The following is a 24,463-nucleotide window of genomic DNA, read 5'->3' on the forward strand; positions in this document are numbered from 1 at the left end:
ATCTGCTGCTTCTAGAGGACGTGTGTGCGCGCTCAGAGGACCGGAGCCATAGGACCATGCCTCAGGCCTACCTGGCCTGATGACTCCTTGCTGTCCCCAGTCCACCTTGTCATGCTACTACTCCAGTTTCAACTGTTCTGCCTGCGGCTATGGAACCCTGACCGGTTTATCGGACATGCTACCTTGTCCCAGACCTGCTGTTTTCGACTCTCTCTCCAAGATCTGCTGTCTCCAACTCTGAATGATCGGCTAAGAAAAGCCAACTGACATTTATTCCTGAGGTGCTGACCTGTTGCACCCTCTACAACCACTGTGATTATTATTATTTGACCCTGCTGGTCATCTATGAATGTTTGAACATCTTGGCCATATACTGTTATAATCTCCACCCGGCACAGCCAGAAGAGGACTCGCCACCCCTCAGAGCCTGGTTCCTCTCTATTTCTTCCTAGGTTCCTGCCTTTCTAGGGAGTTTTTCCTAGCCACCGTGCTTCTACATCTGCATTACTTGCTGTTTGGGGTTTTAGGCTGGGTTTCTGTTTATTACTTTGTGACATCGGCTGATGTAAAAAGAGCTTTATAAATACATTTGATTGATTGTGCTGTTTATACACAGAATAATTTACAACACTGTATGTGTGCGTGTGTGTTCTCTTTCAGGTTGAAAGGGGCCAAGATGGAGATGACGGCTTTCTGGAGCTGGCCACTGTCTGTTCCATGTGCAACRACCCCTCACTGGACTACAATGAGGTCAGTACTGACAACACAMACAAATGGGACAATACTTTCATGTTGTACACCTTTCAGTTTTCTAATGAAATTCTTTCAATATTTGTATATGAAATATAATTTATAGTTGGTTTGAGGTGAAGTCATAGAAATTGGGAGACATTAACATTTTAGAATATTGTCCCATGTTCACTGATGGTCCCTAGCTAGCCCCATAGGGATATCCAGAGTCAAACCAATTTTACCATGGGCATTAACGATCAGGTTGCATACAGCTGTGCTCTGAATTGATGATTACATGTGTGCTGCCACACACAGATAACTAACAAGCCAAGGAAAATGGGAGTATGATTAAGTAGACTGAAATAGTAAAAGGCAAACATTTTGCAAACTAAAGCTCTACAATTCCATGTCTGATCCTTGCCACTAGGACTGCAGTCTTGGAAACCCTGAATATGCCCTTATAAGGTCCCATCACACCAAAACACAATGGAAAAACCCCACTGGCCAACTGCTAGAACTGAGGAGAGAGACTGGCTTTCATTTATTTTAGATACAACTTCATTTATACAGGTCAGTCTCACTGAGATCAAATCTCTTTTGCAAGAGAGACTTGTACAGAATGGCAGCAGTAAGTCAGGGTCCGTTTCCCCTGGTGTTTCCTATCATTCCAAAACTACAATTGGAAAACACTGCCCCACAGTGAGGACTGAGGAGGGAGAGTGGCTCTTTGTTAGAGGGCTTCACAGATCCACATCTACACTAATACCCAAGACCCAATCTGAGCAGGTCCAGATCCAGAATTCTAAATTAAGTCACAAGTCTGGGTCAGATCTGATTGTCACGGGTCTTGGGTATGTGTAATTTTAACGGACTTATCCGGAAGGGCTGTACAGACGGGCCCGTACAGAGTGAGAAAAATATTATTATTTATGCTGCTGCGCTTGCTTTTCATGAGAGTGGCTTGTTGTTTATGTTGGCCAATCATACAGTACCAGTCAAAAGTTTGGACACACCTACTCATTCCAGGGTTTTTCTTTATTTTTACATTGTAGAATAATAGTGAAGACATCAAAACTATGAAATAACACATATGGAATCATGTAGTAACCAAAAAAGTGTTAAACAAATCAAAATGTAGATTASAAATTTAGATTCTTCAAAGTAGCCACCCTTTGTCTTGATGACAGCTTTGCACACCCTTTTTCATTCTCTCAACCAGCTTCATGAGGTAGTCACCTGGAATGCATTTCAATTAACAGGTGTGCCTTGTTAAAAGTTAAATGGTGGAATTTAACATTTGTGTTGTGACAAGGTAGGGGTGGTATACAGAAGATAGCCCTACTAGGTAAAAGACCAAATCCATATTATGGCAAGAACAGCTCAGATAAGCAAAGAGAAATGACACTCCATCATTAATTTAAGGAACATTTCAAGAACTTTGAAAGTTTCTTCATGTTCAGTTGCAAAAACCATCAAGTGCTATGATGAAACTGGCTCTCATGAGGACCGCCACAGGAAAGGAAGACCCAGAGTTACTTCTGCTGCAGAGGATAAGATAGAGTTACCAGCCTCAGAAATTGCAGCCCAAATAAATGCTTCACAGAGTTCAAGTAACAGACACAAATCAACTGTTCAGAGACTGCGTAAATCAACCCTTTATGGACGAATTGCTGCAAAGAAACCACTACCAAAAGACACCGTGACGGCCCCTCCTTGCACGGTCTACTGGGTTTTGCTGTGCTTACTTCCTGCAGGAGATTGGTGGGCGGAGTAGGAGAGGTGGGCGGAGCTGGGAGGGTCGTCAGTGCTGATGGGACACACCTGTGAAAGCTCAGCTGCTTGGGTCAAGACTTGCTTGGGCCAAGAAACGAGCAATGGACATTACGCCGGTAGAAATCTGTCCTTTGGTCTGAGGAGTCCAAATTTGAGATTTTTGGTTTCAACTGCCGTGTCTTTGTGAATGGAAAATCTATGCATGTGTGATTCCCACCGTGAAGCATGGAGGTGGTGTGGCGATGCTTTGCTGGTGATTCATCTAGAATTCAAAGCACACTTAACCAGCATGGCTACCACAGCATTCTGCAACGATACACCGTCCCTTCTAGTTTGTGCTTATTGGGACTATCATTTTGTTTTCAACAGAACAATGACCCAAAACACACCTCCAAGCTATGTAAGGGCTTTTTGACGAAGAAGGAGAKTGAAGGTGCTGCATCAGATGACCTGGCCTTCACAATCATCCGACCTCAACCCAATTGAGATGGTTTGGGATGAGTTGGACAGCAGAGTGAAGGAAAAGCAGCCAACAAGTGCTCAGCATACGTGGGAACTCCAAGACTGTTRGAAAAGCATTCCAAGGGAAGCTGGTTGAGAGAAAACCAAGAGTGTGCAAAGCTGTCATCGTGGCAAAGGTTGGGTACTTTGAAGAATCTAAAATATATTTTGATTTGTTTAACACTTCCATGTGGTATTTCATAGTTTTGATGACTATTATTCTACAATGTAGAAAATTATCAGCTTAATAAAGTACAGTAACTTAAAATTACTTTTGTGCCGCTTCCCTCACTCGGAAAAGCTCTAGTTGTCCCCAGGTCCGTTCGGAACAGGTCTCTATATTTAAAAAAWATATATGCATATCGGGTCCGGGTGGGAAAGCCAAAGGTCCATTTCGAAACAAGTCCTTTTTGGACCCGTGAGGAGCTCTACTCTGTGTTTCCCTTGGTGTTTCCCTGTATCTCCCAGCTGCACTAAGCAAATATAGCCTGGGCCAAGAGAGTAAATATTTACCAGAGAGAGCAGAGTAGGGTTGAGTCCCAAATGGATCCCTATATAGTGCACTACTTTTGATCAGAGCCAATAGGGTCAAAACAAAAGTAGTGCACTATATAGGGAGCCATTTGGGATCCAACCCAGGTCTCTCCAGCATCCAGGCAGCCATATTCCCAGGCAGGCGGGGAGTGCCCAGGGATAGCTGTTAGCTCAGCTCAGGGAGATTACCCTGTTTTGATATACTCTCACAGGACAGGAGGGAACTCCTTCTCTCGCTCGCTCCATGCCGCTGATGATGACAGTTGGTACACTATGTCAACAGCATGTCAACACTTCTTACAAAAACAAGTAGTGATAAAGTCAATCTCTCCTCTACTTTGAGCCATGAGCAATTTACAAATCAAATTTTATTTGTCACATGCGCCAAATATAACCGGTGTAGACCTTACCGTGAAATGCTTACTTACAAGCCCTTAACCAACAATGCATTTTAAAGAATCTATAAGTAAAAAATTWAAATTAAAACAATAACAATAACGAGGCGATATACAGGTGGTACCAAGTCAATGTGAGGGGGTACAGGTTAGTCGAGGTACATGCATGTTATTAATGTTAGCTCTCAGTGTATATTTAAGGGCCAGCCATGCTGCCCTGTTCTGAGCCAATTGTAATTTTCCAAGGTCCCTCTTTGTGGCACCTGACCACACRACTGAACAGTAGTCCAGGTGTGACAAAACTAGGGCCTGTAGGACCTGCCTTGTTGATAGTGTTGCTAAAAAAGGCAGAGCAGCGCTTTATTATRGACAGACTTCTCCCCATCTTAGCTACTGTTGTTTCGACCATGACCGTTTACAATCCAGGGTTACTCCAAGCTGTTAAGTCTCCTAAACTTACTCAATAACCACATTATTCATTACAAGATTTAGTTGAGGTTTAGTAAATGATTTGTGCCAAATACAATGATTTTAGTTTTTGAAATATTTAGGACTAACTTATTCCTTGCCACCCATTCTGAAATTAACTGCAGCTCTTTGGCTGATTGGCCGGCTATTTGAGCCAGTAAAGGGGGCTTTACTATTCTTGGGTGGCGGAATGACTTTGCTTCCCTAAAGGCCTGGGGCAGACACTTTCTATCAGGCTTAGATTGAAGATATGTCAAATAGGAGTGGTAATATCATCTGCTATTATCCTCAGTAATTTTCCATCCAAGTAATTTTCCATCCAAGTAGTCAGTCCCCAGTGGCTTGTCATTGTTGATAGACAACTATTTTTTTTCACATCTTCCACACTCACTTTATGGAAATCAAAATTACAATGCTTGTCTTTCATAATTTGATCAGTTACATTTGTATGTGCAGTGTCAGCGTTTGTTTCTGGCATGTCAAGCCTAAGTTTCCTCGCCAATGACCTCTGGCCAGCATGTTCAGTTGAGATGTTCAAAAAGGTTAAATGAGAAACACAGTTGGGCTCTTCTCAGAGTTGAAAGGTCAGGTGTGAGTGTAAGAGTGTTTGTTAGGTAGGGTGTCAGCCAGATCCTGCTCCAGAGGCTAAATGGAAGCCAAGACAAACATTGATCCTGGCATTTCCTCTATGGTGGAACACACACACACACACACACACACACACACACACACACACACACACACACACACACACACACAACACACGCGATGGGCTGGAGGATTCCACAAGAGTGGCAATATGGGTGTCAGAGTGTGTGGCCTTAGTTTCTGTACTAAAAGTGTCTCTAAGGGGTATTCAGCAGCAGCTTCCTGCCTGCCGTCTGTCTGTGCCTGACTCTCTCAGGGTGAGCGAGAGGGCCTTGTACAACTGTTGTCTACAGCTCAGAGTGGTGCTGCCAGCCTGCCCTGGCTAGCTATCAAAAGGCTGGCTGAGGACTGGAAACATTACAACACCACAGGGATTTTCCATTACGACTAACCCCACCTGTTCTCCGTCCAAAATCTCTGTCTGTGTGTGTTTGTGTGTGTGTGTGTGTGTGTGTGTGTATATACACATGTGTGTCGCTGTGTGTGTGACTGGAGGCTTTCCAAGGAAACTCCCAGTATGAAGGAAGTGTCAATCCTGTATGACGATATGAAGGTACAGCACAATGCTTTGGGTTCTCTGGACTGGAACTAAATATACTGGGCCGACACAACAACAAAAACGGACACAACATCCACTACAACGACATGTAGCCTAGAGGTTAGATATGTCTGCAACCGGAGGGTTGCTGGCTCGAATCCAAAGACCGATAGGAAAAAAAAGTGTGGGTATCCCATGTGCCATCTCCTGCTTTTGTGCCCTTGAGAAAGACACTTAACCCTTCACCTTCTTATTGATGTACGTGCACAGCCGTCAGTCACACTAATATTACAGTCCACAGGAAACCATTCCCAGACATTCCTAGGTTACCTTGCAGACAGACATCTGGTTAGTGGTGAGGGTGCCGGTCTTGTCGGAGCAGATGACGGAGGTGCAGCCTAGGGTCTCCACCGAGGGCAGGCTGCGGACAATGGCGTTCTTCTTGGCCATGCGGCGGGTCCCCAGCGCCAGGCAAGTGGTGATCACAGCAGGTAGACCTGAGGACGACAGTGGTAGTAAAGAGAGGCAGGATTGGATCATGTGGAGAGACATGAACAGCATAGTTTAATTCATTATATTGTTTATATGGAATTTGGAGTGAGTGAGAGAGTGGCAGAGGGATGGATAAAACTGCTCCCACAGACCCTCAGGGATGGCAGCCACAGCCAGGGCCACAGCGATCTTGAAGTAGTAGATGGCCCCGCGCATCCAGGACCCCCCGTGGACCGGGTCACTAAAATGGCCGATGTTAATGATCCAGACGGCCACGCAGATCAGGGAGATGACCTTGGAGTGTTCAAAGTTTAACACTTTTTGGTTCGTTTKTTTGGGTTAAAGAAACTTTTGTTTTGGGCTTGCAGTCATATGGCTCATACACAGCACAGAAAACACAGACCAAAAACAGAAAACAGACAGAAAAAAATCGAACAGAAAACAGTGTAGATATGATAGCACAAAGCATAAATAAATACATTTCAATTATCATCATCCTAAAACCCACCTTGGAGAGCTGCTCCCCGAACTCGTCCAGTTTCTGCTGCAGGGGGGTCTTCTCCTGCTCCGTGGCTGCCATCTGGTTCCTGATCTTACCGATCTCCGTGGATACACCGGTGGAGACCACGATGCCGATGGCTCGCCCCGCAGCGATGTTGGTGCCCTGAGGAGGAGGAGCAAGAGTATGAGGGAGAGGTCAGTGCAGGGTTAATATTGAAATCAAACCATGCATTCTGCATCCATATAGGACCAGCAATTGCTAATTTCAACTAACTCTTGTTCAGGTTTGACATTTAAAGAGTAGGTCTGCAGACGTCACCAAGATTATATCTGCTGACCACATCTTAAAGGCCCAGTGCAGTCAGAAATGTGATTTTCCTGTACTCCCTGACGAAGGCCATGCAGCCGAAACGCGTCGGTTTTTAAACAACTTTGTTTCTATTGAACATGCCATACTAATAAAGGCATTTTAATTAATTATATGAAGAGTGCCTTGGTCCTCCTTTCTTTTTGATGACCAATTTACACCTTTTACCAAAGAGCACCTTCTATCTACCAAAATATACTATAGTGTACCTTAGTAGCGCTTCCCTTCCTCCTCTTTCTACTGTGATTTTCCTGTGTTTTATATACATTTATACACTATGAGGTTGGAATAATATTATAATAATGCCCTTTTAGTGTAAGAGCTTCACCCCCCCCTGAGGAATGCAGCAGGCTGAGACCAGAACAGAGTCATGTGTGTATCTGTGTGAGAGTGAGAAGTGCAAGCAGAGCCGGCGCCAAACAGGAAGTATAGTTCTTACAGAAAACAGCATGTTCTTCTTGTCTTGATTGACAGCTCTGGGGTCAGGGACGGGGTCGGTGTGTTTGATCACTGACACAGACTCGCCTGTAGAGACGGATTAGTACACACTTACATAAGATCCTACAAGCCATTAACACTACGAGGATGTTGTCGGTCTTCATTGCAGATTTTGAAAAGGCGTTTGATAAAGTACGATTAGAATTTATATATAAMTGCCTGGATTACTTTAATTTTGGTGAATCTCTTATACAATGGGTTAAAGTTATGGACAGCAACCCCAGATGTAAAATAGTAAATAATGGTTACTTCTCAGAAAGTATTGAGCTTTTAAGATGAGTAAAACAAGGTTGTCCGTTGTCTCCATATCTATTTATTATGGCCATTGAATTGCTAGCTATTAAAATGAGATCCAACAAGAACATCAAGGGGCTAGAAATCCAGAGGATAAAAACTGTCAATGTATACCAATGACGCAATTTTTTTCTCAAGTCCGCAATCTGGATCCTTGCGGAGTATCATTGAAGATACTGATCACTTTTCTAGCCTCTCTGGATTAAAACCRAATTATGACAAGTGTACMATATAAAAATGGGTGGATGGTGAAGTAGACATACTGTGTATTTACATCTCAAAAAATATAAATCAACTTACCACAATTTCAATAGCAAGTTAGCAAAAATAGACAAGATTCTGCAACCATGGAAAGGTAAATGCTTGTCTATTTATGGAAGAAAAAAAATCACATTGATAAACTCTTTGGTTTATTTACTAATGGCATTGCCTCCAAATGACAATTTTTTTAAATCATGAGCAGAACATTTTCTTTCCATTTTATTTGGAATGCTAAGCCAGACAAAATTTAATGAATATGAGTTTGGGGGGCTAAAATTATTCAATATTAAAGCTTTAAACCTCTCACTAAAAGCTTCACTCATACATAAGTTATACTTGAACCCAAAATGGTTCTCCAGTAGATTATTAAGAAAGGCTCGTCCTTTGTTCAAAAATGACCTTTTTGCCTTTATACAGATTTCAACTTCTCATTTCCGAGTAATTGAAAATGATATTTTGTTTAAAGTATCGGCCTTTCTTAAACAAGCCATACAAAGCTGGTTACAACTTCAGTTGTATCCTCCAGAAAAGACAGAACTCAAATTACACTGGTTAATAAAAAAATGTTTATGGAATTTTATTTTAAAATGTATTATATTTACAGTTGAAGTCGGAAGTTTACATACACTTAGGTTGGAGTCATTAAAACTTGTTTTTCAACCACTCCACAAATTTCTTGTGAACAAACTATAGTGTTAGCAAGTCGGTTAGGACATCTACTTTGTGCATGACAAGTAATTTGTCCAACAATTGTTTACAGACAGTTTATTTCACTGTATCACAATTCTAGTGGGTCAGAAGTTTACATACACTAAGTTGACTGTGCCTTTAAACAGCTTGGAAAATTTCAGAAAATTATGTCATGGCTTCAGAAGCTTCTGATAGGCTAATTGACATCATTTGAGTCAATTGGAGGTATACCTGTGGATGTATTTCAATGCCTACCTTCAAAATCAGTGCCTCTATGCTTGACATGGGAAAATCAAAAGAAAACAGCTAAGACCTCAGACATTTTTTTTGTAGACCTCCACAAGTCTGGTTCATCCTTGGGAGCAATTTCCAAACGCCTGAAGGTACCAAAAAAAGTAAGACTACGGTTTGCAACTGCACATGAGGAAAAAGATCATGCTTTTTGGAGAAATGTCCTCTGGTCTGATGAAACAAAATAGAACTGTTTGGCCATAATGACCATCGTTATGTTTGGAGGAAAAAGGGGGAGGCTTGCAAGCAGAAGAACACCATCCCAACCGTGAAGCACAGGGGTGGCAGCATCATGTTGTGGGGGTGCTTTGCTGCAGGAGGGCCTGGTGCACTTCACAAAATAGATGGCATCACGAGGACAGAAAATTATGTGGATATATTACGAAGAAAATCTCAAGACATCAGTCAGGAAGTTAATGCTTGGTCGCAAATGGGTCTTCCAAATGGACAATGACCCCAAACATACTTCCAAAGTTGTTGCAAAATGGCTTAAGGACAACAAAGTCAAGGTATTGTAGTGGCCATCAAAGCCCTGACCTCAATCCTATAGAACATTTGTGGGCAGACCTGAAAAAGCGTGTGCGAGCAAGGAGGCCTACAAACCTGACTCAGTTACACCAGCTCTGTCAGGAGGAATAGGACAAAATTCACCCAACTTATTGTGGGAAGCTTGTGGAAGGCTACCCGAAACGTTTGACCAAAGTTAAACAATTTAAAGGCAATGCTACCAAATACTAATTGAGTGTATGTAAACTTGTGATCCACTTGGAATGTGATGAAAGAAATAAAAGCTGAAATAAATAACTCTCCTATTATTCTGACATTTCACATTCTTAAAACAAAGTGGTGATCCTAACTGACCTAAGACAGGGAATTTTTTACTAGGATTAAATGTCAGGAATTGTGAAAAACTGAGTTTAAATGTATTTGTCTAAGTTTTATTTAAACTTCCGACTTCAACTGTATTAATGATATTATGAAATAGAAACGGAGGAGTTGTCACATATGCAGTTATTGAAAATAAATGGAATATTTGCTCCAAATTTACAACCAACTGACTGCAGCACAACCACAAAAACAGAGGTAGGTAACACTACGAGTATGTTGTAGGTAAGAGGCTGTTGTAGGTAACACTACGAGTATGTTGTAGGTAAGAGGCTGTTGTAGGTAACACTACAAGTATGTTGTAGGTAAGAGGCTGTTGTAGGTAACACTACAAGTATGTTGTAGGTAAGAGGCTGTTGTAGGTAACACTACGAGTATGTTGTAGGTAAGAGGCTGTTGTAGGTAACACTACGAGTATGTTGTAGGTAAAGGATGTTGTAGGAACACTACGAGTATGTTGTAGGTAAGAGGCGTTGTAGGTAACACTACGAGTATGTTGTAGGTAAGAGGCTGTTGTAGGTAACACTACGAGTATGTTGTAGGTAAGAGGCTGTTGTAGGTAAACACTACGAGTATGTTTAGGTAAGAGGCTGTTGTAGGTAACACTACGAGTATGTTGTAGGTAAGAGGCTGTTGTAGGTAACACTACGAGTATGTTGTAGGTAAGAGGCTGTTGTAGGTAACACTACGAGTATGTTGTTAGGTAAGAGGCTGTTGTAGGTAACACTACGAGTATGTTGTAGGTAAGAGGCTGTTGTAGGTAACACTACGAGTATGTTGTAGGTAAGAGGCTGTTGTAGGTAACACTACGAGTATGTTGTAGGTAAGAGGCTGTTGTAGGTAACACTACGAGTATGTTGTAGGTAAGAGGCTGTTGTAGGTAACACTACGAGTATGTTGTAGGTAAGAGGCTGTTGTAGGTACACCTACGAGTATGTTGTAGGTAAGAGGCTGTTGTAGGTAACACTACGAGTAGTGTTGTAGGTAAAAGGCTGTTGTAGGTAACACTACGAGTATGTTGTAGGTAAGAGGCTGTTGTAGGTAACACTACAAGTATGTTGTAGGTAAAAGGCTGTTGTAGGTAACACTACGAGATGTTGTAGGTAAGAGGCTGTTGTAGGTAACACTACGAGTATGTTGTAGGTAAGAGGCTGTTGTGGGTAACACTACGAGTATGTTGTAGGTAAGAGGCGTTTGTAGGTAACACTACGAGTATGTTGTAGGTAAGAGGCTGTTGTAGGTAACACTACGAGATGTTGTAGGGTAAGAGGCTGTTTGTAGGTATGTTGTAGGTAAACACTACGAGTATGTTGTAGGTAAGAGGCTGTTGTAGGTAACACTACAAGTATGTTGTAGGTAACATTAAGAGGAACAGAGGTTTAATCTCAGCCAGCCAACCAGCCCAGCCAAGTCAACCAGCCAGTATGTAGCGTTGTAGCCTACCTGTGAGAATAGACTGGTCCACTCTCAGGGTGGTAGACTTAATGGAGGTGATCCTGATGTCAGCAGGGACCTTGTCACCAACTAGACAAAAACAAAAACAGGCTTGGGTTAGAAGAGCAGACAGATTGTTTGTTTATAACTGTCATTTGATGAAAGTATTGGGTTAACATTCTACAGAGGGAGAAAGAAGARGAGAGAGGGAGGAACAGAGACAATGTCTACTGTTTGCTGATGATCTGGTGCTTCTGTCACCAACCAAGGAGGGCCTACAGCAGCACCTAGATATTCTGCACAGATTCTGTCAGACCTGGGCCCTGACAGTAAATAGCAGTAGGACAAAAAATAATGGTGTTTCAAAAAAAAGGTCCAGTCGTCAGGACCGCAAATACAAATTCCATCTAGACACTGTTGCCCTAGAGCAGTGGTTCCCAAACTTTCTATAGTCCCGTACCCCTTCAAACATCCCACCTTGCATCCCACTGCTGGCTTGCTTCTGAAGATAAGCAGGGTTGGTCCTGGTCAGTCCCTGGATGGGAGACTAGATGCTGCTGGAAGTGGTGTTGGAGGGCTAGTAGGAGGCACTCTTTCCTCTGCTCTAAAAACATATCCCAATCCCTCAGGGCAGTGATTGGGGACATTGCCCTGWGTAGAGTACTGTCTTTCGGATGGGATGTTAAATGGGTGTCTTGACTGGTCACTAAAGCTCCCCTGGCACTTATTGTAAGAGTAGGGGTGTCCTGGCTAGATTCCCAATATGTCCACCTATTCATCCCCAGYTTMCAATTGGCTCATTCMTTCCCCCTGTAACTATTCCCTAGGTCATTGCTGTTAATGAGAATGTGTGCTCAGTCAACTTAACTGGTTAAATAAAATTCTACCTCCAGCACAGGGGTCAGTGCACTCAAATGTTTTATTTGCCATCATTGTAAGCCTGCCACACAAAGAATGAGTGTGAGTTTGTCACTTCCCACAAGCCGGGTTGTGACAAAGAGCTCTTATAGGACCAGGGTACAAATAATCAATAATTTTGCTCTTTATTTAGCCATCTTACATATAAAACCTTATTTGTTCATCGATAACTCACAAATCAAAATCACAACAGGTTAATGAGAAGGGTGTGCTTGAAAGGATCCACATAACTCTGCAACATTGGGTTGTATTGGAGAGAGTCTCAGTCTTAAATCATTTTTCACACAGTCTGTGCCTGTATTTAGTTTTCATGCTAGTGAGGGCGGAGAATCCACTCTCACATAGGTACATGGTTGCAAAGGGCATCAGTGTCTTAACAGAGCGAATTGCCAAGGCAGGATACTCTGAGCGCAGCCCAATCCAGAGACCTGGCAGTGGCTTCTGATTAAATTAAATTTTCACAGAACCGCTTGTTGCAATTTCGATGAGGCTCTCTTGTTCAGATATTGGTAAGTGGACTAGAGGCAGGGCATGAAAGGGATTACAAATTTGTGTCGTCCGTTTCGGGAAAGTACCTGCGTAATTGCACACCCAACTCACTCAGGTGCTTCGCTATATCACATTTGACATTGTCCGTAAGCTTGAGTTCATTTGCACACAAAAATAATCATAGTTAAGGCTATGAGGCTATGATGGAAAGACCTGTGTGTTGTCCTTGTTAATGCAGACAGAGAAGAGCTCCAACTTCTTAATCATAGCCTCAATTTTGTCCCGCACATTGAATATAGTTGCAGAGTCCCTGTAATCCTAGATTCAGATCATTCAGGCGAGAAAAAACATCACCCAGATAGGCCAGTCGTGTGAGAAACTCATCATCATGCAAGTGGTCAGACAACTGAAAATTATGGTCAGTAAAGAAAACTTTAAGCTCGTCTCTCAATTAAAAAATAAATAAATAAATAAAAAAGTCAATACTTTGCCACTTGATAACCAGCTCACTTCTGTATGTTGGAAAAGCGTTACATGGTCGCTGGCCATATCAGTGCATAATGCAGAAAATACGAAGGTTCAGGGGAGATGCTTTAACAAAGTTACCCATTTTCACTGTCGTGTCCACAACGTCTTTCAAGCTGGCATTCCCTTGGCAGCAAGAGCCTCTCGGTGGATGCTGCAATGTACCCAAGTGGCGTCAGGAGAAATTGCTTGCATGCGCGTTACCACTCCACTATGTCTCCCTGTCATRGCTTTTGCACCATCAGTACAGATACCAACACATCCTGACCACCAAATACATTTGATGTCACATTTTTATTTTATTTTACCTTTGTTTAACAAGGCAAGTCAGTCAAGAACAAATTCTTATTTACAATGGACGACCTACCCCAGCCAAACCYGGACGACGCTGGGCCAAATTGCGCACCGTTGTATGGGACTCCAAATCACAGCTGGATGTGATTCAGCCTGGAATCGAAACAAGGACTGTAGTGTTACACTGAGATGCAGTGCCTTAGACCAGTGGTTCTCAATCCTGGTCCTGGGGACACAAAGGGGGGCACATTTTTGTTTTTGCCCTAGCACTACACACCTGATTCAAATCAAAGCTTTTTGATGAGTTGATCATTTGAAATCAGCTGTGTAGTTCTAGGGCAAAAACAAAAAATGTGCCCCCCTTTGGGTCCCCAGGACCAGGTTTGAGAACCAGTGCCTTAGACCGTTGCGCCACTAGCTGTCCAGGACTTAAAAAATATCCTCTCCTGTTGTCCTGGATTACAGTGGTTTACAGAAGAGGATGTCTTCCTTAATAAATTGACCCCCATAAAACATAAATATGTCCGTTAACTAGGAACAAATTCTTATTTACAATGATGGCCTCTGACTTGCCAAAGTGGGTTAACTGCCTCGTTCAGGGGCAGAACGACAGATTTTTACCTTGTCAGCTCGGGGATTCGATCTAGCAACCTTTCGGTTACTGGCCCAACGCTCTAACTACTAGGCTACCTGCCGCCCCATATACCAGGAGCTGTGCCAGGCCCGCCACATCTGTTGACTGATCCTGCAGTAACGCATATAATTCACTGGCTTGTATGCGAAGCAGTAATTGTTTCAAAACATCTCCTGCCATGTCACGGATGCATCGTGAAACAATGTTTGATGAAGGAATTGTCTGTATAGTTTTTGGGGCCTTTTCTCCCAGCATTGTCCCAGCCATATCAGCAGCAGCAGGAAGAATGAAGTCCTCCACAATAGTATGGGGCTTGCCTGTCCTAGCCACTCAGTAGCTCACCATATAAGACGCTTCTAGCCCCTTCTTATTAATGGTATCTGTTGCTTTTATACATGTCTTACTACTCCCATGGGGTATTTTTCAAATTGGCATGTTTCGTTTCTAAATGTCTGTGCAAGCACGAAGGTTTCCCACGAGAGAGTAAGGGTTAATGTGATTGGATGTTAATTATTTGACTAGGCTACCTGTATCAATGTCGCTCTTGCTGCTGGTGAGTCTCTGATCCACCTCTACGCAGACAACACCATTCTGTATACTTCTGGCCCTTCTTTGGACACTGTTAACAACCCTCCAGACGAGCTTCAATGCCATACAACTCTCCTTCCGTGGCCTCCAACTGCTCTTAAATGCAAGTAAAACTAAATGCATGCTCTTCAACCGATCGCTGAATGCACCTGCCCGCCCGTCCAGCATCCCTACTCTGGACGGTTCCGAGTTAGAATATGTGGACAACTACAAATACCTAGGTGTCTGGTTAGACTGTAAACTCTCCTTCCAGACTCACATCAAACATCTCCAATCCAAAAGTAAATCTAGTATTGGCTTCCTATTTCGCAACAAAGCATCCTTCACTCATGCTGCCAAACATACCCCCGTAAAACTGACCATCCTACCAATCCTCGACTTCGGCGATGTCATTTACAAAATAGCCTCCAATACCCTACTCAATAAATTGGATGCAGTCTATCACAGTGCCATCCGTTTTGTCACCAAAGCCCCAAATACTATCCACCACTGCGACCTGTACGCTCTCGTTGGCTGGCCCTCGCTTCATACTTGTCGCCAAACCCACTGGCTCCAGGTCATCTACAAGACCCTGCTAGGTAAAGTCCCCCCTGATCTCAGCTCGCTGGTCACCATAGCAGCACCCACCTGTAGCACGCGCTCCAGCAGGTATATCTCTCTGGTCACCCCCAAAACCAATTTCTGCTTTGGCCGCCTTTCCTTCCAGTTCTCTGCTGCCAATGACTGGAACGAACTACAAAAATCTCTGAAACTGGAAACACTTATCTCCCTCACTAGCTTTAAGCACCAGCTGTCAGGACAACTCACAGATTACTGTACTGCACCTGTACATAGCCCATCTATAATTTAGCCCAAACAACTACCTCTTCCCCTACTGTATTTATTTATTTATTTATCTCCTTTGCACCCCATTATTTAAATTTCTACTTTGCACATTCTTCCACTGCAAATCTACCATTCCAGTGTTTTACTTGCTATATTGTATTTACTTCGCCACCATGGCCTTTTTTTTTGCCTTTACCTCCCTTATCTCACCTCATTTGCTCACATTGTATATAGACTTATTTTTCTACTGTATTATTGACTGTATGTTTTGTTTATTCCATGTCCATACAACAACTCTGTGTTGTTGTATGTGTCGAATTGCTATGCTTTATCTTGGCCAGGTCGCAATTGTAAATGAGAACTTGTTCTCAACTTGCCTACCTGGTTAAATAAAGGTGAAATAAAAATAAAATAAATTTGACATTGTATTGTTATTTCACTGAACACTAGATGGTTTAATTGGTTTAAAAGGAACCTAAAATTCGACATACTCATTAGGATCTGGCTTAAGATACTTGAATCAGTTATTGAACCCATTGCCCTTTATGGTTGTGAAGTCTCGGGTCCGCACCAACCAAGAATTCACAAAAATGTGACAAACACCAAACTGACTCTGCATGCAGAATTCTGAAAAAATATCCTCAGTGTAAAATGTAAAACACCAAATAATGCATGCAGAGCAGAATTAGGCCGATACCCGCTAATTATCAAAATCCAGAAAAGAGACGTTAAATTCTACAACCACCTAAAAGGAAGTGATTCCCAAACCTTCCATAACAAAGCCATCACCTACAGAGAGATGAACCTGGAGAAGAGTCCCCTAAGCATGCCCCAGGACAACAACACAATTAGACCCAACCAAATCATGAGAAAATAAAAAAGATTATTCTATTCTCAATGTGCAGTGAAATGTTAACACAAAGCAAAACCTGAGCAAACTAGAATGTTATTTGGCCCTAAACAGAGAGTGCACAGTGGCAGAATACCTGACCACTGTGACTGACACAAACTTAAAGGAAAGCTTTGACTATGTACAGACTCAGTGAGCATAGCCTTGCTATTGAGAAAGGCCGCCGTAGGCAGACATGGCTCTCAAGAGAAGACAGGCTATGTGCACACTGCCCACAAAATGAGGTAGAAACTGAGCGTGCACTTCCTGACCTCCTGCCAAATGTATAACGATAGAGACCCATATTTCCCTCAGATTATTACACAGATCCAAAGAATTCAAAAGCAAATCCAATTTTGATCAACTCCCATATCTACTGCGTGAAATACCACAGTGTGCCATCACAGCAGCAAGATGTGTGACCTGTTGCCACAAGAAAAGGGCAACCAGTGAAGAACAAACACCATTGKAAATATGTTTATTTATTTTCCCTTTTGTACTTGAACTATTTGTACATCGTTACAACACTGTCTATAGAAATAATGACATTTGAAATGTCTTWATTTTTTTGTAACTTCTGTGAGTGTAATGTTTACTGTACATTTTTGTTTATTTCACTTTTGTTTATCATCTACTTCACTTGCTTTGGCAATGTTAACATATGGTTCCCATGCCAATAAAGCACTTCAATTGAAATGGAGACGAGAGAATAGGGGAGTGAAGAGAGACAAGAGAAAGGTGTGTGAGATTTTAAATGAGGATCTTTGCCCTCTGTAGTGACCTGTGAAGATGTGAGTCCAGCGAGCCAGGAGGTGTCATCATAAAGGAAATGAGAAGATGGAAGCCTGGCTGTGAAACTGACGGCAACCACCCACGTTTCCCAGGTGAACACTCAATTGCAACCTATCGAATCGCAGTATTAAAAAAACAAAGCCTTTAGCAAAGTAACTTCAGCCAGCGAGCCCTGGCTTAGCCTTGCAAGTCAACAACATGCAGCCAACCGTATACCAAAAAAATAAAATAAAAACGACCTTGATGCAACTCTGATCGAGTCACGATGCCATCCCTATAAAATTGATTCCACACTCGCGCTCGGCATCTGAGAAAGCACTCCGCTCCCTCATCACAGAGGGATGAAGCCATAAACAAGCAGCTTGGATTAATACCTCTAATATATTTCTCTCCTCTCTGGCTGTATATTAAAGTCATCTTTCATGACAGGGTTTAGGTGTCGTGGGCATGTGGCACTTAATGTCCTTTGAACCATGCTCATTGCTTCCACTGCACACATTTGTCACAGCTTCACATTCAACAGGTTTTGGGGCTCGTTGGTGGGTCACACCTGGATAGTGATGCTGGAATTGCTTCATCCAAGCAACAGACAAAAAAGTAGTTTTTTTAAGTAAAAACTTCTAGAATATATAAGAGGTTTACAAGTCATAAGACAGGAAGCAGACATCCTCATAACTGAAAACTATGTTGCAACTGATGTTGACAACCACACAACCAATATGCCATTCTGCAATGGTTTGAAGTTGCGTGGTTTACAGAGGTAAATACATACATCAACACAGTTCTGTACTACATGTTATCCAGATTGGTCAACCCTGTCCTCAGACATCAGCCTACATGTTATCCAGATTGGTCAACCCTGTCCTCAGACATCAGCCTACATGTTATCCAGGTCAACCCTGTCCTCAGACATCAGCCTACATGTTATCCAGGTCAACCCTGTCCTGTCTGAGGACAGGGTTGACCTGGATAACATGTAGGCTGATGTTGAGGACAGGGTTGACCTGGATAACATGTAGGCTGATGTCTGAGGACAGGGTTGACCTGGAATAACATGTAGGCTGATGTCTGAGGACAGGGTTGACCTGGATAACATGTAGGCTGATGTCTGAGACAGGGTTGACCTGGATAACATGTAGGCTGATGTCTAAGGACAGGGTTGACCTGGATAACATGTAGGCTGATGTCTGAGGACAGGGTTGACCTGGATAACATGTAGGCTGATGTCTGAGGACAGGGTTGACCTGGATAACATGTAGGCTGATGTCTGAGGACAGGGTTGACCTGGTAACATTGTAGCTGATGTCTGAGGACGGGTTGACCAATCTGGATAACATGTAGGCTGATGTCTGAGGACAGGGTTGACCAATCTGGATAACATGTAGTACAGAACTGTGTTGATGTATGTATTTACCCTCTGTAAACCACGCACTTCAAACCATTTGCAGAATGGCATTTGGTTGTGTGGTTGTCAACATCAGTTGCAACATAGTTTTCAGTTATGAGGATGTCTGCTTCCTGTCTTATGACTTGTAAAGCTCTTATATATTCTAGAAGTTTTTACTTAAAAAAACTACTTTTTTGTCTGTTGCTTGGATGAAGCAATTCCAGTCACTATCCAGGTGTGACCACCAACGAGCCCAAACCTGTTGAATGTAAGCTGTGACAAATGTGTGCAGTGGAAGCAATGAGCATGGTTCAAAGGACATTAAGTGCCACATGCCCACGACACCTAAACCCTGTCATGAAAGATGACTTTAATATACAGCCAGAGAGGAGAGAAATATATTAGAGGTATTAATCAAGCTGCTTGTTTATGGCTTCATCCTCTGTGATGAGGGAGCGGAGTGCTTTCTCAGATGCCGAGCGCGAGTGTGGAATCAATTTATAGGGATGGCATGTGACTCGATCAGAGTTGCATCAAGGTCGTTTTTATTTTATTTTTTTGGTATACGGTTGGCTGCATGTTGTTGACTTGCAAGGCTAAGCCAGGGCTCGCTGCTGAAGTTACTTTGCTAAAGGCTTTGTTTTTTTATACTGCGATTCGATAGGTTGCAATTGAGTGTTCACCTGGGACGTGGGTGGTTGCCGTCAGTTTACAGCCAGGCTTCCATCTTCTCATTTCCTTTATGATGACACTCCTGGCTCGCTGGACTCACATCTTCACAGGTCACTACAGAGGGCAAAGATCCTCATTTAAAATCTCACACACTTTCTCTTGTCTCTCTTCACTCCCCTATTCTCTCGTCTCCATTTCAATTGAAGTGCTTTATTGGCATGGGAACCATATGTTAACATTGCCAAAGCAAGTGAAGTAGATGATAAACAAAAGTGAAATAAACAAAAATGTTACAGTAAACATTACACTCACAGAAGTTACAAAAAAATTAAGACATTTCAAATGTCATTATTTCTATAGACAGTGTTGTAACGATGTACAAATAGTTCAAGTACAAAAGGGAAAATAATAACATATTTACAATGGGTTTTGTTCTTCACTGGTTGCCCTTTTCTTGTGGCAACAGGTCACACATCTTGCTGCTGTGATGGCACACTGTGGTATTTCACCGAGTAGATATGGGTTGATCAAAATTGGATTGCTTTTGAATTCTTTGGATCTGTGTAATAATCTGAGGGAAATATGGGTCTATCGTTATACATTTGGCAGGAGGTCAGGAGTGCAGCTCAGTTTCTACCTCATTTTGTGGGCAGTGTGCACATAACCTGTCTTCTCTTGAGAGCATGTCTGCCTACGGCGGCTTTCTCAATAGCAAGGCTATGCTCACTGAGTCTGTACATAGTCAAAGCTTTCCTTTAATTTTGTGTCAGTCACAGTGGTCAGGTATTCTGCCACTGTGCACTCTCTGTTTAGGGCCAAATAGCATTCTAGTTTGCTCTGTTTTTTTGTTAATTACTTGACACATTGGAAAGAATAATCTTTTTTTATTTTCTCATGATTTGGTTGGGTCTAATTGTGTTGTTGTCCTGGGCATGCTTAGGGACTCTTCTCCAGGTTCTCTCTGTAGGTGATGCTTTGTTTGGAAGTGTTGGAATCATTTCTTTAGGTGGTTGTAGAATTTAACGTCTCTTTCTGGATATATATATTAGCGGGTATCGGCCTAATTCTGCTCTGCATGCATTATTTGGTGTTTACATTTTACACTGAGGATTTTTTCAGAATTCTGCATGCGAGATGCTCAGTTTGGTGTTTGTCACATTTTGTTGAATTCTTGGTTGTGCGGACCCGAGACTTCACCCATAAAGGGCAATGGGTCTCAATAACTGTTTCATATCTTGCAAGATCCTAATGAGTATGTCGAATTTAGGTTCCTTTTAACCAATTAAACCATCTAGTGTTCAGTGAAATAACAATACAATGTCAAATTTATTTTTATTTTTATTTCACCTTTATTTAACCAGGTAGGCAAGTTGAGAACAAGTTCTCATTTCCAATTGCGACCTGGCCAAGATAAAGCATAGCATTCGACACATACAACACACAGAGTTGTTGTATGGACATGGAATAAACAAAACATACAGTCAATAATACAGTAGAAAAATAAGTCTATATACAATGTGAGCAAATGAGGTGAGATAAGGGAGGTAAAGGCAAAAAAAAAGGCCATGGTGGCGAAGTAAATCCAATATAGCAGGTAAAACACTGGAATGGTAGATTTGCAGTGGAAGAATGTGCAAGTAGAAATTTAAATAATGGGGTGCAAAGGAGATAAATAAATATAATACAGTAGGGAAGAGGTAGTTGTTTGGGCTAATTATAGATGGGCTATTCAGGTTCAGTACAGTAATCTGTGAGTTGTCCTGACAGCTGGTGCTTAAAGCTAGTGAGGGAGATAAGTGTTTCCAGTTTCAGAGATTTTTTGTAGTTCGTTCCAGTCATTGGCAGCAGAGAACTGGAAGGAAAGGCGGCCAAAGCAGAAATTGGTTTTGGGGGTGCCAGAGAGATATACCTGCTGGAGCGCGTGCTACAGGTGGGTGCTGCTATGGTGACCAGCGAGCTGAGATCAGGGGGACTTTACCTAGCAGGGTCTTGTAGATGCCTGGAGCCAGTGGGTTTGGCGACAAGTATGAAGCGAGGGCCAGCCAACGAGAGCGATACAGGTCGCAGTGGTGGATAGTATTTGGGGCTTTGGTGACAAAACGGATGGCACTGTGATAGACTGCATCCAATTTATTGAGTAGGGTATTGGAGGCTATTTTGTAAATGACATCGCCGAAGTCGAGGATTGGTAGGATGGTCAGTTTTACGGGGGTATGTTTGGCAGCATGAGTGAAGGATGCTTTGTTGCGAAATAGGAGCCAATACTAGATTTACTTTTGGATTGGAGATGTTTGATGTGAGTCTGGAAGGAGAGTTTACAGTCTAACCAGACACCTAGGTATTTGTAGTTGTCCACATATTCTAACTCGGAACCGTAGAGTAGGGATGCTGGCGGGGGCAGGTGCATTCAGCGATCGGTTGAAGAGCATGCATTTAGTTTACTTGCATTTAAGAGCAGTTGGAGGCCACGGAAGGAGAGTTGTGTGGCATTGAAGCTCGTCTGGAGGTTGTTAACAGTGTCAAAGAAGGGCCAGAAGTTAACAGAATGGTGTTGTCTGCGTAGAGGTGATAGAGACTCCAGCAGCAAGAGCGACATTGATACAGGTAGCCTAGTCAAATAATTAAAATCCAATCACATAACCCTTACTCTCTCGTGGGAAACCTTCGTGCTTGCACAGACATTTAGAAACGAAACATGCAATTTGAAAATACCCCATGGGAGTAGTAAGACTGTTAAAAGCAACAGATACCATTAATAAGAAGGGGCTAGAAGCGTCTTATATGGTGAGCTACTGAGTGGCTAGGACAGGCAAGCCCATACTATTGTGGAGGACTTCATTTTCCTGCTGCTGCTGATATGGCTGGGACATGGCTGGGAGAAAGGCCCCAAAAACTATACAGACAATTCTTCATCAAACATTGTTTCACGATGCATCCGTGACATGGCAGGAGATGTTTGAAACAATTACTGCTTCGCATACAAGCCAGTGAATTATATGCGTTACTGCAGGATCAGTCAACAGATGTGGCGGGCCTGGCCAGCTCCTGGTATATGGGGCGGCAGGTAGCCTAGTAGTTAGAGCGTTGGGCCAGTAACCGAAAGGTTGCTAGATCGAATCCCAGAGCTGAAGGTAAAATCTGTCGTTCTGCCCCTGAACGAGGCAGTTAACCCACTTTGGCAAGTCAGAGGCCATCATTGTAATAAGATTTGTTCCTAGTTAACGGACATATTTATGTTTTATGGGGGTCAATTTATTAAGGAAGACATCCTCTTCTGTAAACCACTGTAATCCAGGACACAGGAGAGGATATTTTTTAAGTCCTGACAGCTAGTGGCGCAACGGTCTAAGCACTGGTTCTCAAACCTGGTCCTGGGGACCCAAAGGGGGCACATTTTTTGTTTTTGCCTAGAACTACACAGCTGATTTCAAATGATCAACTCATCAAAAGCTTTGATTTGAATCAGGTGTGTAGTGCTAGGGCAAACAAAATGTGCCCCCTTTGTGTCCCCAGGACCAGGATTGAGAGCCCACTGGTCTAGCACTGCATCTCAGTGGTAACACTACAGTCCTTGTTTCGTTCCAGGCTGATACATCCAGCTGGATTTGGAGTCCCATACAACGGTGCGCAATTTGGCCCAGCGTCGTCCGGGTTTGGCTGGGGTAGGTCGTCCATTGTAAATAAGGAATTTGTTCTTGACTGATTTGCCTTGTTAAACAAAGGTAAAATATAAAAATGTGACATAAAATGTATTTGGTGGTCAGGATGTGTTGGTATCTGTACTGATGGTGCAAAAGCTATGCCAGGGAGACATAGTGGAGTGGTAACGCGCATGCAAGCAATTTCTCCTGACGCCACTTGGGTACTTGCAGCATCCACCGAGAGGCTCTTGCTGCCAAGGGAATGCAGCTTGAAAGACGTTGTGGCACGACAGTGAAAGTGGGTAACTTTAAAGCATCTCCCTGAACCTTCGTATTTTCTGCATTATGCACTGATATGGCCAGCGGACCATGTAACGCTTTTCCAACATACAGAAGTGAGGCTGGTTATCAAGTGGCAAAAGTATTGACTTTTTTTTTATTATTTATTTATTTTTAATTGAGAGACGAGCTTAAAGTTTTCTTTACTGACATAATTTTTCAGTTGTCTGACCACTTGCATGATGATGAGTTTCTCACACGACTGGCCTATCTGGGGTGTTTTTTTTTCGCTGAATGATCTGATCTAGGATTACAGGGACTCTGAACTATATTCAATGTGCGGGACAAATTGAGGGCTATGATTAAGAAGTTGGAGCTCTACTCTGTCTGCATTAACCAAGGACAACACACAGGTCTTTCCATCATAGCATACGCCTTAACTATGATTATTTTTGTGTGAAAGAACTCAAGCTTACGGACAATGTCAAATGTGATATAGCGAGCACCTGAGTGAGTTGGGTGTGCAATTACGCAGGTACTTTCCGAACGGACGACACAAATTTGTAATCCCTTTTCATGCCCTGCCTCTAGTCCACTTACCAATATCTGAACAAAGAGAGCCTCATCGAAATTGCAACAAGCGGTTCTGTGAAAATTTAATTTAATCAGAAGCCACTGCCAGGTCTCTGGATTGGGCTGCGCTCAGAGTATCCTGCCTTGGCAATTCGCTCTGTTAAGACACTGATGCCCTTTGCAACCATGTACCTATGTGAGAGTGGATTCTCCGGCTCACTAGCCATGAAAAACTAATACAGGCACAGACTGTGTGAAAAATGATTTAAGATGAGACTCTCTCCATACACCCAATGTTGCAGAGTTATGTGGATCCTTTAAGCACATCCCTTCTCATTAACCTGTTGTGATTTGATTTGTGAGTTATCGATGAACAAATAAGGTTTTATATGTAAGATGGCTAAATAAAGAGCAAAATTATTGATTATTTGTACCTGGTCCTATAAGAGCTCTTTGTCACAACCCGGCTTGGTGGGAAGTGACAAACTCACACTCATTCTTTGTGTGGCAGGCTTACAATGAGGGCAAATAAAACTTGAGTGCACTGACCCTGTGCTGAAGGTAGAATTTTTTTAACCAGTTAGTTGCTGAGCACACATTCTCATTAACAGCAATGACTAGGAGATAGTTACAGGGGAAGGAATGAGCATGGTAA

The 24,463-nt window shown here is 42.6% G+C and overlaps 1 pseudogene; it reads right to left on the bottom strand.

Moving 5' to 3' along the window:
• The window catches only part of LOC111950825 (sarcoplasmic/endoplasmic reticulum calcium ATPase 1-like), a 160,138-nt pseudogene that overhangs the window by 66,125 nt on the left and 69,550 nt on the right, over positions 1-24,463 (bottom strand).

The sequence above is a fragment of the Salvelinus sp. IW2-2015 genome, linkage group LG23 (genome assembly GCF_002910315.2).
Source record: "Salvelinus sp. IW2-2015 linkage group LG23, ASM291031v2, whole genome shotgun sequence".
In the NCBI taxonomy this organism is placed as follows: Eukaryota; Metazoa; Chordata; class Actinopteri; order Salmoniformes; family Salmonidae; genus Salvelinus; species Salvelinus sp. IW2-2015.